Source organism: Macrobrachium rosenbergii, chromosome 15 (genome assembly GCF_040412425.1).
Source record: "Macrobrachium rosenbergii isolate ZJJX-2024 chromosome 15, ASM4041242v1, whole genome shotgun sequence".
Taxonomy (NCBI): domain Eukaryota; kingdom Metazoa; phylum Arthropoda; class Malacostraca; order Decapoda; family Palaemonidae; genus Macrobrachium; species Macrobrachium rosenbergii.
Window position 1 is genome coordinate 30,546,758 of NC_089755.1, and position 12,819 is coordinate 30,559,576.

Sequence of the window (12,819 nt, forward strand, 5' to 3'; positions counted from 1 at the left end):
AACTCAATTTCCAAGGTAAATAAACCGTGTGGAGTTAGGCCTAGGCCTATACCATAGTTCTACTGCTATGCCTAACATGAGCCGTTTATGATAGTGCCAAGTGCTTAAATACAGGTGCACCCATACGTAAAAGAATTCCACAGGCTTGGCCTAAACTATACAAAAACTCGATAGTAGGTTAACCCAGAATAACATTTGTCTAGGTTAGGCTATAGCATGCTACTAGATCTGGCTAAGTTCAGCTAGTATAACTATTCATCCGCGGCATCCTTTAAGCACTCTAACATTGCCTATGCTTGCTATTAATTAAGGGGTGGCTTAAGCTTCCTTCAATCCTTAACCTGTGACTTAATAAAGAAAACAAACACTATATTACATGGGATTAGGCCTACAACAATAATGTATCTAGAACACCCTTACCGTTGCCACTGAATAAAATTCAATGTTAGACAAAATTCAGGATACTATACTCTCTCACTGTAGTCAGTCCAGAAATGGAAAAAAAAATCACGGAAAGCTATTGGCTCACGATGGCCGCCACTTGTCACTGACTGTCACTAAATTACTAATGCTAAATTGTTAACTGAGGTTCCAAGTTCCCATAACGTCCCGCAACTTTCGATGACCACTTTATTTATTTGCTTGTTAATTTAAATTAATTTTAATTCAATTGGCTGTATCGAAACACCAATTTATTCAAATATAATTGGTATCAATCAATATGTGATCCACGATTCAATAAAACACGGCAAAACAAAATATGCCAGGGATTACTGTATTCTGTACTATGCTTACATTGGAAATATTGTAGAACTAAAAGAAAAACTGATAAAGTACTCTTTCTCTCCTTTCTGAGGTTTAGCTTAATTAAAAATCTTTATATAAAAGTAAATTTTCCTGTCCCTGGCCTATCATGTAATAAGAATACTTCTGAAAAGACAAAGGTGAAGAGTAATCTATGGCTAAATAAAAATGAAGGTTCCTAAAATATTGATTTTTAATGATATCATACTATAAATTCATAATTTAAGACATATATTTTTTTATTTAATCTTTTGGAAGTTTTATCATATTTATTATTTAATTTTAAGCTTGTTCCCATTTAGAAAATTCGTAATACTAAAGCTATGGACATCTGTTGGCAATTAGGGTAACTAAATAGCGATGGAATTAATCATTATTGTATTATTATACGCGAAATTCTATTGGTAATTAGTACTCCAAAATATTACATATTATAATGAGAAGTTTTGAGGGTTGTTTTAGCGAATTTATTTATTTGTAAATACAAGAGGCAATCATATTTCTAAAAAGGAAAACATTACTTTATAAAGCGCTAAACAGACAATGTAGTGACATAAGACTGAATTAAAATAATTATTCACAAATATTTTGCTTCCGGAGGGGAAGGGGATGGGAAGAGGGAGGGGATGGAAGAGGGAAGGGGAGAGGGGGAAAGAGGTAAGGGGAAGGACACAGCTAAATTAACACTTGATCGTGTGCTTCGGAAGGGGGAGGGGGAAGTGGGAGGGGAAGGACACAGCTAAATTAGGCTAACACTAGATTGTATGCTCCGGAAGGGGGAGGGCGAATGGAGGACGCAGCTAAATTAACACTAGATTGTATGCTCCGGAAGGGGGAGGGGGAAGTGGGAGGGGAACGACACAGCTAAATTAACATTAGATTGTATGCTCCGGAAGGGGGAGGGGGAAGGGAGGACACAGCTAAATTAACATTTGGAAGGGGGAGGGGAAGGGGAGGAGGAGGACACAGCTAAATTAACACCTGACCGTGTGCTTGGAAGGGGAAGGGAAGGGGGATGGGTGGGGAAAGGGGAGGACGCAGCTAAATTAACACTTGATCGTGTGCTGGGGAGGGGGATGGAAGGGGGAGGGGTTATGTAAAAGACAGAATCTACCAAGTCAAAGAAGTTGTGAGAAATCCGAAGTTTCATACAAATCCTGAGATACTGGGAGAGGTCACTGTAGGGTCACTAGCGGTCACTGCTGACCTATTGATCATGTAAGGTTGTATTGTCACTGGGACTGAGTAACCATACAAAATTTCAAGTCCATCGGACGAAGGGAACAGGTCGAAAATTGAGTTACATGATTTGACCCAAACAGACAGCCAGACAGATGCAGAAGTCAAGTTAAATAAAAACATGTAATAAAAAATATTAAAACAAGTACAAGCTAAAGCAATAATTAGCAACTCATGTATTAAACACGCAAGTTTCAGAATTTGTATGATTTTCTATTACTTACCAACATTCCTCTTCCAAAACCTGTACATTAGTTTTACTGAAAAATTTCCGGATGTCGCCCTTGTTAGCAGTAGATACTGATGGGCATCTAGAAGCTGGAAATGTTTTTCCGAGTGAACAGGTTTAGGAATTTCCTGTTTTATTTTCTTCACTTAAAAGTGGAGGACTTTCAACCTTACTTCAAAGAGGTGAGGGATGAAAGACGCTACAAGCATGATAATGATGATGATGAAAATAATAACAATGATGATAAACCTTGGCAATTCTAAGTGACATTGCTAGATTTGCATTATATGGATAAGTATCGTCGAATTTACAACACTTTTTATGTATTAAAAACCCCGAATCCAATTCCAGAAAAAATGATCCAACAAAATTCAAGAAAAATAAAACTGAAATAGACGAAAGCATTTAATTTTTTTCAGAAAACGTGGGAAAAGAAACAGACGTCTTTCTGATGACCACCAGGGAAATTAAATCCTATATTTCCGCTACGTAAAAGGTGCGAGGTGTATTTACGAACGTCGTTAAGTACGCAATAAAACCTCTGAAACCAACGAAGTAAAAACAGAAACTTTGTTTCTATGATGAAGAAGAAAACTTGATGCGTTTAATGAAAAAGAAAACTTGGTGTCTGTAATGAAAGTGGAAACGTACAGTTTCTAACCCACAAATCCCGAAGACTCCGGAAAGCATAAAGCTTGTAAAAATCGAGAGAGAGAGAGAGAGAGAGAGAGAGAGAGAGAGAGAGAGAGAGAGAGAGAGAGAGAGAGAGAGAGAGAGAGAGAGTAGTTTCACGCCTCCCGACTCTGTTAAATGTCTGAGTTATTTTTCCGGACTTTCGCGTTTCTTTTTCTTTTATTATTTTCCAATATGTGCCCGAGAAAGACTGGCGTGGCCTACTATGCACGCCGAATCTCACGCAACACAGATATATCTGGTCATAGATAAGCAGTCGTTTCAATATTCTCTCTCTCTCTCTCTCTCTCTCTCTCCAGACCAGAAATTTAACGCCTGTAATACTACACCAAAAAAACCATTAACAGCTCCTTCGAAAAACGATGAAATTATTTGAACTATTTTTTTTTTTTATATCTGAAGCGATTCCAATCAGTTATACATTCCACAAGTGGCTGTCCTTCACGTTTCTTTCTGTAACAAATATTTAGGAGTAGTTAGCACAAAACCCAGTCCTTGAATCTCCACATTCTTATTAAGGTTATGCCCAGTCTTCTTTGGTGGCTAGAGTCTAATGCTGGCCTGTCTGTATTATCACATTTCTTCTATTGAATTTGCAATTAAGTGTGACTAACTCAGACTGCACCCTGAGTTAGTCACACTTAACTGCAAATTCAATAGAAGAAATAGAAGAAGGAGAGCAGGCTTAGTAAAGATAACAGAGGTAGATAACAGAGGTGATAAGAGAGTCACGATTGAGATGGTATGGGCATGTGTGAAGGATGGATGACGAGGAGGGAGTGAAGAGGGCTTGGGAAGAAGAACCTGTTAGAGGAAGAAGATCGAGAGGGAGACAGAGAATTAGATGGCGAGATAAAGTGAAGGAAGATATGGAGAGAGAGAAGAGGTTTGGTGGAGGATGATGCCTTTGATGGGAGGCAGTGGAGAAGGCGCATCAGGCAACCGACCCCTTAACGTAGGGTTAACGGTGGGAAAGAACTCAGACTGCACCGTGGCAACGAAGAAAAAGAATTGTGATATAAAACAAAAGACAACTGGTTTGGAAAGACTCATATTTGATATAGCATCTCTAATTTGGAAAATTATCGTTTTCTTTGTAAGTTGTGAAATCTTTGTTCATGAAAAGTCTGGAAACCAGTTACCAAAACTTTCTTTTGTTTACCGGAACCCCATAGTGAAATATTGCCAGAGTTTGTCTTTGAGAAAGATATTTGCAGAATACATGGTTGCCGAGACAAATATTACGCTTTATTGCTTCTGTTCGTGTACAAAGCTCGGTAAATGTGACAGTATACAACGCCTATAAATTCCGCCTCTCACCCCCAGCACCCCCATTAAACTGTAAACGCTCCTGGGAGATATATATTACAGTATTTCCAAGTCCCCAAAACCCAACATTCAACTCCCAACCCATTTCTAAGAGCGGAATGGCTGGGAGATGAGAATGTTGGGATATGATTCGATTTTATCAGTGTCCCTTAGTCGGCGTTTTAGTGAGTTACAGCACTTTGTGCTTTCGGTAACACAAAATCGTCTTCTTGTCTCCCGATCCTATTCTTCATCCATAACCCTCTTTTTTCTGCGGTTGGTGAAGAGGGGGAGGGCGAGGAGGAGGAGGGAGGAGGATAAGGAAGAGGAGGGAAGGAGGGCAAGGAGGAGGAAGAGGTGGAGGAGAAGGATGAGGAAGAGGAGGCAGTCCAAACTTGCAAATTGCATTTCATTTCTGGTATCAGCTGCCTGTCACCCGTGTGTGCCCTCGCATTGCCTTTGCTTGCGCTGTCAGCTGCTGCTTATTTACGGCTTCTCTCGCCCCCCTCCTCCACCGCCGCTGCCTCTTCCGCCAGATGGCATATTTCACGTCCGTTTCTTCGCACCCAGCGGGCGTATTTCATGACCGAGGAGTCCTTCCTTCTCTCCTCCGTCCCTGAGGACTCCCTCGTCCACCTCACCCCACCCTCAGTTTCCGTCCTACCCCATCCCACGACCTGGTCGTCTCAAAGGTAGGCAGGCTCCTGGGGGTAGGGGGTGGGAGTGGGGGAATTTCATTCCACCCAAAGCTAATGCACATTTCCTTACTTCGGAGCCGCGCCATTGCTGCATTCCAGGTCTTCCTGCGTCTTGTAGGATATGAGACTAAAAAATGCTGACGTCACGGGCAATTCCGGCAGCTGAGCTGTTCGTGAGACGCCACATGAGGGCGGCAGTTGCTCGTAACGAACGATAAGATACATCTCCGGAATTAAATTGTTTCTGAAACAACATATCCTGTATCTTACAACGGACTGCAGGGAGAATATCGTACGAATGTCATGAGTGGTTGTACCTGTTGGGGTGGGGTTACCTCGGGGAGGTCCTCCTGTCTCGGAATTATAATATGATGGTTTGCATTTCGACGGAGAATCTATCAGTCACGTCAGTTGTTTCTCTCTCTCTCTCTCTCTCTCTCTCTCTCTCTCTCTCTCTCTCTCTCTCTCGGTGGTGAAAAGTGTACATACTATATTTCTTATTGTTGTTACGTAATGAAAACGCGACAAAAGCTTTTTAACAAGAAAGAGAAGGCCAAAGTCAAGATACTTTGTTTCATTCAAAAATTATTATACATCAGTAGGAAATTTTGTTTACTATTTTTCATTTTAGGCATACCTACAAGCATGCAATAGTCATAAACAATATAATGCGTAAACAGAAACTGGCGATGTTCAGATTCAAAGTAGGCTGCTTAGTATATCGACTGGAAAAGAATATTGTTCTGAATAATATTATGATACGGTATTACTGACCCAAGAAACAGAAATACATTAAAAGAGGCAAATATTGTACAATACTCAGGGGCGTTCCTAGACATTTTGGGGCCAGGGGGCACAGTCACATTTGGGGCCCCTCTTATGAGGTTTGTTGGGGGGGGGAATTTTTAGAATATGAGCAATTGTAGGATCATTTTAAAGGCACCTCTAAATGTAAATTTCAGAAATTTAGCTTGTCCTGTCATAGCAGCAATGGTTAAATTTCGCATTTTGGGCACCCCCCCTCACTTTGGGGCCCGGGGGGCGATTTCAAACAGCTCCCCACCGCCCCCCCTCAGGAACGCCACTGACAATACTAATATTCATAAAAGGACTCTGAGCCTTAAAGGCAATAAAGCCAATAACGTAAGAAAATATATAATGCAATGAAAACTATATCTACAGTAGAATTATGCCACTACTCTAAAATCTAAAGTGTTTTATACGCGCTTGAAATTAGATATATTCCTAAAAAGTCTTTAACACCGATGACGGTGACGAAAGCACCAGGTGAAAAATTCAATGGTTGAATTATTTCTGGGGTTAAATCATTTAGTAACCTGCAATTTAGAACGAAGATATAATTTTGCATTTCCCTATGTTTTCAGGAAGACGATCCCAAGGCTTGGGATTAATTACGTTTGAACTTCTCGGAAGAAATCAAGAATCTTGATGTTTGCCTACTGACTATTTACAATATAATGCACACGTATTTTTACACTGTAGTTTCACTACTGTCGCCATGCAACTCCTCTGGCTTCAAAACGGATATGTGGAAATCCTTTTTAGAGGTTTTTACTATAGAATTTGAATGCTAAGTCGTAAAATATTGCAATTCGCTTGCGAGGAAAAGAAATAACAATTGATGATAATTTCTTCTACTTAAGTATTATTCCAAAAAAACTAAATTCCGTGCGTGTGTTTTCACAGTACATTGGTAGTCATGACGACAGTCTTAGCGTAATAATAACGGTGGTAGATTAGCTATTTCATACAACTCAACAGCCGCACTCAGTTAACTACCTAATACCCTGTTTACTTCAACAGAGGCATATTGGCTTTTAAACGAACTTATTTGACCACCCACACAACCTTCATACATAAATACATACACACACATACATACATTCATATGTATATGTATATATATACACGTATCTCTCCCTCCCTCTCTCTCTATCTATCTATATCTATATATATATATATATATATATATATATATATATATATATATATATATATATATATATATATATATATATATATATATATATATATATATATATATATATATATATATATATATACATACATACATACATATATACATACATACATACATACATACATACATACATACATACACAAACGACGACACATACTAACAGCAACAAAACAGAAATTCCTCTAATGTATCTAAAGTTAAAATACGGACATCAGAAGTCTAAGAAGTTTGAACAATGGAAAACACTTCCTTAAGAAGAGTTACTGTACGTGTTAGCATGGCAGCCAGCAAAGCATGGCCAGACGCCAGCCGCAAACCTGATTTTGGCAGGAAATCCTGATTTCATGATTTAGGAATGGAAGCCTTTCGAAATCATTGCACAAAGTTTCCTTACTGGTAATGGCCATTGCGACAGATGGAATGCTATTGTAACTTGAGGAAACTTATCGAATTCTTGACTGTGAATCTAATTTTACAACAGGGTAATCTTCATGTCTTTTCTTCTAAGGAATAACATGATTGAGAAGTTACGGAAAACCTGTATTTTTAGGTACTTAACAAACAGGATGACATTCTGATTTTCCTTAACATGAGGTTTGGGTTATAGTTTTCTGTAAAAGAAAACTATTGTACCGGCTTTGTCTGTCCGTCCGCCCTCAGATCTTCAAAACTACCAAGGAGGATGGATGTATGATATTTAGGGTAAAATCCCAGGCACTGGGAAAAACTACCAGGCTAGAGGACTGCAAATTGGTATGCTGATCATCCACCCTCCAATCATCAAACATACCAAATTGCAGCCCTCTAGCCTTAGTAGTTTTTATTTTATTTAAAGTTAAAGTTAACCATAATCGTGCTTCTGGCAACGATATAGGATAGGCCACCACCGGGCCGTAGTTAAAGTTTCAGGGGCCGCAGCTCATACAGCATTATATCGAGACCACCGAAAGATATATCTATTTTCGGTGGCCTTGGTTATATGCCGTAGCGGCTGTACAGAAAACTCGATTGCGCCGGAGAAATTTCGACGCATTTTTTACTATTATTTTTAAAGTCTTGGTAAATTTGACCGAAACAAATTTTTTTGTTTCTTATTCTGATCATCAGTAGAGAGCAAACCCTCTTTAGCAAAGACTACAGGAATGAAAATAATATCTGTAAATGTTTTATCAACGTTTTGAGATATTTCTATAAATTTTTATCATTTGGATTTCTTTGGTAAAGTTGGACAGTCCTTGAAATATTCTGGCTTTTTGTCAGTGAGTTCAATTCATTTTTTCAATGAGGCTCAGTATCAATCTGCATATCGACAGTATTTTAAAAAGCTTCTGATTTGCGGTCCTTCTATAAATGAAGGGAAATTGAGAGGAATTCTGGGAGACCGTCAGTGGCTAGACGAACAGAGAATGCAAAACAGAGAACTGGAGTGGGATTAATGACGTTCCAGCGACTCCATCCCCGAATAAACGAACCCACCGAGACAGCAGATGAAAGAAACATTTAATAAATTCCCTTCCGGCTGCAACATGAACAAATGCGACGGCTCCGGCGATAATTGGCGTTGTTAAGTGTGTTCGCTGGAGCGTTTATCTCGCGCGCGATTGAAATCATTTCCGATGAGAGAGGAATCCCAGAGATGGTTTGGCGCTTCGGGTATACGCTGAGAGAAAAGACACGAAATAAAGTTATTATTATTATTATTATTATTATTATTATTATTATTATTATTATTATTATTATTCAGGCAAGACCAGAACAAGTACAATTAAATATGAACAAATATTGGGAATGAATGATAATGTACAAATAGATGCATGATTATTTTGATTTCAACAACGAGTGTTTTTCGATTAAGAGGTGTTGGTTCCACAAGGTGCTAAGCTCTGGGTTGCCAGCAAGGTTTTTTTGGGGGATGAGGTTGCTGGCCCTATACCTTTCTCCATCGTTGATGCGACATTACTAGATTGACCACTGGGTAAATATTTTTCTATGTACACAAACACACTGCTTTATATATGTTTTACACACACACACACACACACACACACACACACACACACACACACATATATATATATATATATATATATATATAGATAGAGAGAGAGAGAGAGAGAGAGAGAGAGAGAGAGAGAGAGAGAGAGAGAGAGAGAGAGGGCGGGGGGGCTGTTACACTTTGATATCGTGAAACATTTAGTAATTTTTCGACGTTGTCAAGAGGGTTTCAATTAAGATAACACAATTTTATAAAGGTTCCCCCTGCAACCTAAGTTGCTTCAGCACATGTAAAAGTGTAAGCCTTGCACCACTGAACTCGATTGCTCATGTAATGCATTCTGCTTTGCCACACGTGTGTGTGTGGGCGCGCGTGCGTGTGTATGTGTGTGCGTGTGTGTGTCTGCACATGAGCGTGACAGAAATGATAGCTGGGACCAATCAGGTTGTTCATAAACCGAAGTATTATAGAGTGTTGGTGATAGTTAAACAATAGTTCATAAATTCTCCAAGATTTAGTTTTATGAACAGTCTATGAATGCCTAATGATTAGCAAGAGAATATGGTGTATATATTCTGATCATTGAGTAACTGCCAAAAGAAACGCGGGTGTGTTTGTCCTTGGTACTTCTGGCAGACGCCTCAAAAAATCTGTCAAAATTTCCCCCTGGTGCCTCACTTCCTCTTTATCTACTTTCTTCTTCTTCTCGTCTTTGTCTGGAACAGAACTTGGCAGCTTTCCCTTTCAAAATATTCAAATTATATTCAGCAACACGGCATTCCTCCACATCATCTCTTGAATTTTACTCTGGCTGGCCTTCTTGGCTCTTGCTCCTAATTTTTCATTCACCTCACAGATCTTAACACACAAAGGATAATAAGTTGGTTCGAGAAGAAATGCATATCTTTATCCGTTCCCTTTGACTCTTTCTTTTTCAGGATGAGCAACTAATCAGATAGGGTGAGGGTCTTGACGAGTCTGAAATATCAATGTTTCAGATTTTTTTATTTATTTATTAATTTTTTTTTTCACAAAATAAACGAATATGACACTGAACGATAAACAAGAATTTACCTGAACTATATCTCATTTCGTCGACTCCTGATCGAGGTAGGGCGGACGAGCAGGTGTCGTTAAAAACTCATTATGCCTCTGTTGACGTAAGCAGCAAATTATGTGCCTCTGTTGGGCGATTTCAGTGGTTGCAACCAGTCTTAAAAGGGGCTACAGGCTAGTAAAGTCATACAGAAAGAGCACCTACAGTTAAATGTCATAAACACACGCCTGCAATTTATCGCACACATATCACAGACAAGTTGAAAACAAGTCAACGCCCACACGTGGAGAACGAACTTTTGGCAAATGCTGGATAATCGCATGAAGCACTAGCTAGAACTACCAGTAAGTCGTTGACTTATATTCCAGCCTGTTTGTGGTGTATGGTCGACAAGTTGCTGACGTGTTTATGACGTGGTTTACTGCAGTGTGGGCTCATCTTAATCGTCATTTACCGTGAATTAGAGAAAGGTTGTTTCAGCTACTTAAAGACAGCGGTTACCCTCAACAAAAGCCTCAGTACAGCCATTGTGAAAGAACTAGGGAAGTGATTTAAAGACGACAGCCAGACATGATTACAGACAGAAGAAAACAGAAATGGTCTACGCTGCTGGAATTATACGATTTCCCCAAGAAGGACAACGAAGAACCATAAAAGCTATTGTAAATAGAACCTGCTGGGCATTCTCATAAAACTGACGTCAGCATATAACATAAGAATAACAGAACGAAAGACCTGATCATGAAACGGATCTTTGTCTTGCAACAGGCAAAACAGGAGGGGGTTATATGCTAATTTGTATGTTTAGTAAGGGCTGTGTCCTCCACTCTCTCGTAGGCCTTGCCTCAAATGATCTGCCGAAACCTCAGTCCGTTCATGCTTTAGAAGGAATCATTGATAAAAAAACATTTAAAAAGGACCTAATTTGATACTGATATTTTCATTAATTATACAGAAAACACAGAAAGTATGAAAATATTTTTTAGGTAAAAATAATTAAAAATGGATCTTATGAACATGGAAAGGCAGCCTTAAGTAAAATGTCTGGATTATTTACGCTTCCTACGACCATTGTAAAAGGATTGCTCGACCTTTCATATGGTTGTGGGTTACCCTGCTACTATACTTTGACTTAACCCACGGTGGTTAATCCTGACCAGCGTTCTCAATTGGTCTTTAAATGAACCTATCACCCTTTTTGATGAGGATACAACTACCAGTATTGTAGCTATTGCCATTCACTTGCTCTTTGTAAACAGTGGCTGAGGTTGTGAATAACAAGTAAAAAATGTGCGGAAGTTTCTTCAGCTCAACCGAGTTCTATGTACAACGTACAATGCTGTATGAGCCGTGGCCCATGAAACTTTCAGCCACGGCCCGGTGGTGGCATGTCCTATAGCGTTGCCAGACGCACGATCACGGCTAATTTTAACCTTAAGTAAAATAAAAAGTACTGAGACTAGAGGGCTGCAATTTGGTATGTTTGATAATTGGAGGGTGGATGGTCAACATACCAATTTGCAGCCCTCTAGCCTCAGTAGTTTTTAAGATCTGAGGGAGGACAGAAAAAAGTGCAGACAGAAAAAAGTACGGACAGAAAAAGTGCGGACAGAAAAAAGTGCGGACAGAAAAAGTGCGGAGAGAAAAAGTGCAGAGAGAAAAAGTGCGGAGAGAAAAAGTGCGGACAGAAAAAGTGCGGACGGACAGACAGTTTTCTCTTATAGAAAACTAAAAAGTCAAAATTTAGTCTTCACCTTCATTCTCGAAGATTTTTTTTAATAGATCTTGAAAATCATCTTCGTAGATGGAAGAGGCACATCTAGAATTGACAAAGCGGCTTAAAAACCACTTCGTCTATTGCAGTCTCCTTTGATGAGATTTTTATTCTTAATATTTATGTAAATACAGTCATAAGGAACAGTTAAAAAAGTTGACAACTACAGTAGCTCAGCAAGTTTCTCAGAACTGATATACAAAGGGATGAAATGAATGTAACTGATTAACTGAAAGAAAAACACCCCGATATGAAAATGGTACTATAACATCCAAATAACAAACAAATCAAGCTAGAAAAAAATAAAGACATATACATGGGTACCTTTTCAAAAAATAAATATATAAAAAGATTTTTTTGAAAAGTGATTAAGAAAATATTTCGCATGAATTCATGAAGACAAAAGGTAAATGTCAGTTAATCGTCCTATACAATATTTTCGTAAAAAAACGGAATAAATGTAACGTAACGAACAACTTTGGGGGATAAAAATCACAATTTTACAAATTCGAATTTTAAACTGGGTCGATTGGTGAGTGGCGGGTGGGGACCGAACCACGGATCTTGCTTATGCTAACCTAGTGCTCTACCACTCACTAGTGCAGAATTCCAGTCCTTTGTGAAGTCTGATGAAAGCTTGATTATAAAAAAGTTAAGTATATCTTAGTTTAACCACACCACTGAGCTGATTAACAGCTCTCCTAGAGCTGGCCCAAAGGATTAGATTTATTCTACGTGGCTAAGAGCCAATTTTTACCTAGCAACGGGACCTACAGCTTATTGTGGAATCGAACCACATTATACCGAGAAATGAATTTCTATCACCAGAAATAAATTCCTCTAAATCTTCATTGGCCGGCCGGAGTCTCGAACTCGGGCTTAGCAGAGTGCTAGCCGAGAACTCTACCGACTCATCCAACGTGGAACTAAGATTGATTATAAAACATGAACATGGAATCAGTTGGCAAAAGAGTCTCAGAACAAAAGCATTTGTAAAAGTGAAAACACTGGGGTTTGGA

At 39.0% G+C, this 12,819-nt stretch overlaps 1 long non-coding RNA gene across 2 annotated transcripts in view; it reads right to left on the reverse strand.

Moving 5' to 3' along the window:
- Positions 1-12,819, reverse strand: part of LOC136846502 (uncharacterized) — a 270,671-nt gene that overhangs the window by 40,122 nt on the left and 217,730 nt on the right. The window contains exon 1 of one of the 2 annotated variants that reach the window (XR_010855417.1): positions 421-632. The exons of the other annotated variant lie outside the window; for it this stretch is intronic. This is a non-coding gene — a long non-coding RNA (uncharacterized lncRNA). Of the gene's footprint in view, positions 1-420; positions 633-12,819 lie in introns of those variants that run through there. 2 annotated transcript variants of the gene reach the window in all.